The sequence below is a fragment of the Montipora capricornis genome, unplaced genomic scaffold (genome assembly GCF_036669925.1).
Source record: "Montipora capricornis isolate CH-2021 unplaced genomic scaffold, ASM3666992v2 scaffold_475, whole genome shotgun sequence".
Taxonomy (NCBI): domain Eukaryota; kingdom Metazoa; phylum Cnidaria; class Anthozoa; order Scleractinia; family Acroporidae; genus Montipora; species Montipora capricornis.
The window spans coordinates 412,501-417,500 of NW_027180212.1; the positions used below are offsets into that span (position 1 = coordinate 412,501).

Consider the following 5,000-nt stretch of genomic DNA (forward strand, 5'->3'; position numbering starts at 1 on the left):
GACACACGGTCCCTCTTTACTACAATTCCACTACAACCAGTATCTCTCAGGACATCAACGGGCTTCTCTCCAACTCTACCTTTCACAACAGGCATTTTACTTCTTACTCCAGTCAACGGTTCAACACAAGCACTACTCAACAATGGAATCTTCTTACCACAGGATAACAGCAACTTATCATCTTTAATACAGGCCTTAACTTCTTCATCAGTAGGTTTAACCTCAGGTGGCTGAACTAAACAACTGGCACTCACTTGACCACGCTGCACAGGGTTACCATCCTTACTTTGTCCTCCTGATCTGCGTCCACCTGATCGACAGTTTCTAGCTTCATGTCCCTGCTTGCCACACAGAAAACACTTTCTTGTTAGGGTTGGGCAGTTGACGGCTTTATGACCTCGGGTGTTGCACTTAAAGCAATGCAGAGCTGGTGGATTAATCTGCATGTTCTTGGCCTCTTCCCTCTCAGGCTGCACTGTTGGCTTTCTGCTTGCTGAGCTGAACAAATGTTTACCATGAGCCTCCAAGTACTGGTCAGCGATCTTCGCAATCTTTGCTAGGGTCTCAGGTGCCCTTTCTCGCAGGTGAATTGCCAAATCCTTAGGGCAAGAGTCAATAAATTGTTCTTTCACGATCAAGTCCTTAAGACCATCAAAGGTTCGCGCAGTATTCGAAAGCTCTAGCCACCGTAACAGGTATCTGTCCAGTCGCACAATAAACTGCTCCGGACTTTCGTCAACTTCTGGTTTGGATGCTCTAAATTTTCAACGATAGCCGTCTTCAGTAAGGTCATATCTCTTCATTAACGCAATCTTTACCCTATCATAATCCTTAGCTGCGTCCTCCGATAGACGTGAATACACTTCTAGTGCCCGTCCAGACAACAGAGCACTGAGCTTCGATGCCCATCCATCTTTTTTCCACTTAGCTGTCTCGGCAAATCTCTCAAACCTCTGCAAATACGCGTCCAAATCGTCTTTGCCATCAACAAACGAGGGGAGTTTAGGTGACTTGGCCCGATCCACTCTGTCACCTCTTTCTGCAGTACGACCATCACCATTCATTGCTGTTATTCTAGCAAGTTCTAACTCATGTTCTCTCTTGGCAACCTCAGCAGCTTCCTTCTGTCTCATGAGGTCAGCTTCCTGTTGTAACTTCCTAATTTCTCTTTCCTGACGTCTCGCTTCCCTTTCTTCATCCTGTCGTCTGCGTCTCTCTTCTCTCTCTTCTTCTTCTTGAAGCTGCCTACGTTTCTCTTCACGTTCTTCCTCTCTACGTTTCTCTTCGCGTTCTTTTTCTTCTTGTTCACGCACAAATTCAAGCAGCTTTTCTCCTTCCAGACCAAACTTTTCGCCAAGCTGATTTTTTATAGCACTAAAGTTCCACGGCTCTTTCACTCGCTACAACTTTTTCCACAGCGCAGCTACTTCCTTCCAAGTTGTGATCCTTTCCTGGTTAACGTAGTCGGCAAACAAATGAATTCCTCTCCCGGACAGGCTCCCAAACTAAACTGAACGCAGAGTTGTCGGAACAACAACAAGAAGATTTATTCCAAAATGAACGTAGTTTCCACGAAGTAAGACTCTTAACAACACGTACTCGACAAACTTACGCGGCCTCCGCCAACTTGAATAAACACTGCTTCTGTCACACTTGACTAAACACGGCCAACGCCAACTCTCTTTGTTTGTGAAAAACTAGTTAGAAAACCACTACGCTTGGACTCGTCTACTTATATACTCTGACAATAATTTTCTAGAACGTTCTAAAATAGTAATCAATCTAATTATAGAAAGGTTACAAAACACACCGATTTAGAAACGCTTACGCATGAACCTAAAAATAAGCAAACTCGTAACTCTCGCAAAGCCTCTAGAAAGTAACGCTAGTCACGCAATGCTATTTTTCGTAACAATGTGATTATTCTAGATTTAAGGAACAATGCCTCAGAGTGAATGCTTTGATCAAGAAAACTAAAGTGGATTATTACTCAGGCATTATACAGGAGAGTAATAATAATCCCCGAACTCTTTTCAGTACGGTAAATAAGCTCCTCCACAAGGGAGTGCCCGCAGAGTATCCTTCAGGGTGTGCGTCTGATGGTGATCTCGCCAACAAGTTCATTGACTTCTTTGGTGAGAAGATTATAGTTCTGCGAAATTCACATGACTCCACATCTGATATTGTTGTGGAGTCTGATGCCATTGTCCATCAGTGTGCCTTGCCATATTTCATGTCTGTAACATTGTCTGATGTCTCGGAATTACTTAGTAAGATGACCATCAAGTCCTGTCCTCTTGATCCCGTCCCTGCTTCTGTTTTGAAGCAGTGTACATCAGTACTTTTTTTCCAGACTGTTTTAAGCTTGCATTGTTGAATCCTCTTCTCAAAAAGCCTGCACTTGATGTTGAGGCTCTTTCGAATTTTCGTCCTATTTCTAATCTGATGTTCATGTCTAAACTTATTGAAAAGGTGGTGGCATCTCAGCTGATTAATCACATTTCTAGTAATGGGCTCGATGAAATACTACAATCTGCATAGAATTGGCTCTATTAATAATACTTCGGTCAAAAAGAAAAGGAAAAAAAAAGACAAAACTGTTTAAGACATCCAAAATTTAAAACGGTATTCATAAAGTCTTTTAAATTCTCTTAAATATATTACTTATTCAGCTATGAAAATCAAATGACGATTACATCAGAATGAAGAAAGAGAATCAATTAGTTTGAATGCGGTATTCATTGTTCATGTTGTGACTTTAAACGTCCAAAAGATGTTTAGTGTTCCCGAAAGTACAGCCTTCTGCATGTTATGAAGAACTCTATAATAATAATAATAATAATAATAATAATAATAATAATAATAATAATAATAATAACATAATAATAATAATATTATTAATAATTATCATTCCATGTATTTTGTCCTCGTTTTCATTGGCCGAGAGCCCACCACGTGACCTGCAAATAGTATTCTGCTCATGCGCAATTGAAATCATGAATACATTTTCCCTTTTTTTTTTCGGATTTCAAATCCTTGAAGACTGTGAACTTGTTCCTGGAAGTCTTCAGACATTTAAAGGCATACATTTTGTTAATTAACAGTTGACTGTACCTAAAATTTAAAGTCGACAAAATAAATCATTTAACTGAGAAGGAAAGCAATTGATTGCTGCTAGCAGCGCGCGCTTACTGCTTCCCCAAAAAAATTGAAAACAAACTCGGAGATCGAATGATAAAATAATTATTGAACTTGGTTATCGCAAAATATCTTGTTTTGTCAGAGGCGAGCAGATCAAATATTTGCCGAAACTGATCTGCTCGCCACTGACAAATCACGATCTTTTGCTCAACTTCGTCCAATAATTGTTTATTATTATTATTATTACTATTATTATTATTATTATTGCTATTGTTATTGTTATTGTTATTGTTATTGTTATTGTTATTGTTATTGTTATTGTTATTGTTATTGTTATTTTTATTATTATTATTATTATTATTATTGGTTGTAGTAGTAGTAGTAGTAGTAGTAGTAGTAGTAGTAGTAGTGGTAGTAGTAGTGGTGGTAGTAGTAGTATGCGGTAAAATCACCTGTGTGTAGCATAAAAATGCAATACAGTGCGCATAGTGTAGCCTGTGTGCAGCACAAAGTGAAACTTGATTAAAAAAAAGAAAAAAAAATCTAAAACAAGAAAGGCTAAAATCCGTAAAAATAAATTAAAACTATTTACAACTCAAAGTGTGCCTTAGGCATATCCTACCATACAGTTCATTTACTCTTTCGCTTTGCCATCACATTGCAACCTTGAACGCTCGGTGCAATATTCAGTGTGCTTGACAACACTGTTTTTAGCATGTTCCTCAGCACATCTTTGCTTCTACTACCTAGCAATTCCCTAATACTAGTGTCCACCTTGCTTGACCAGTCTCCCAAGACATATCTAATGATGTTAATTTGGATTTCATATCTGGGATAAAGTTGCTTAAGCTCCCATTGTAGTGAACTATACTTCAGTGTCTTCTCCTCCTTCTTAGACCTGCTTTGAATCCACGGACAGCTCATCTTGAGGGCGATGACTCGCCCTTTCTTCCGATCGATATTCCTTTCGTCTATCCTATTCGCCCCCAACTCTTGGTTCTCAGCAAACACTGGTATATCCCAAAAGGCCTTGGCATCGTCTGAGTCGTACACGGGCTTGGGTTGGATAATAATAATAATAATAATAATAATAATAATAATAATAATAGTAATAATAATAATAATAATAACTTTATTTCTATAGCGGTATATACAAAAGCTCTATATCGCTTTACAAACTAATTAATATCTAACAATAGCACTAAAAACAAAGATCAATTAAAAACAAGTCTAAAAAGATAAGTTTTCAATCTGGATTTAAAGACATCGACTGACCGACTTAATTTAATGTCCAAGGGAATTTCATTCCAGTGTTTTGGGGCTGCAACCGAAAAGGCCCTGTCCCCATAGCTCTTCAGGCGCAGCTTCGGTACTTGTAATAAGTGTTTGCCAGCTGACCTAAGATTTCTTGTAGGGTTATATTGGACTATAAGTTGACTTAGATACGAAGGCGCCAGATTATTGAGAGCTTTAAAGGTTGACAATAATACTTTAAAGGTAATTCGCTGCTCAATGGTTAACCAGTGTAGCTCCTTAAGAACGGGGCAAATGTGCGCAGCCCTTTGTTGCCCAGCTACAAGGCGTGCAGCGCAGTTTTGAACGCGCTGGAGCTTCTGAATCATATACTACGGTGACCCAAGGAGCAACGAGTTACAATTGTCAAGTCGACAGGTAACATAAGCATGGACGAGGGTCTTTGTGCTCTCAGAAGTCAGATACATTCTAATCTTTGCGATATTCCAAAGATGAAATAAAGCAGATTTACCAACGGAATTCACATTCTTATCCAGTGACAAGGTCTCATCGAGAACTACTCCTATGTTCCAAGCTTTGTGAGACCGATTTACACGATGATCGCC

At 39.1% G+C, this 5,000-nt stretch overlaps 1 pseudogene; it reads right to left on the reverse strand.

Moving 5' to 3' along the window:
• LOC138036279 (uncharacterized) overlaps window positions 1-5,000 on the reverse strand; it is a 16,288-nt pseudogene that overhangs the window by 3,105 nt on the left and 8,183 nt on the right.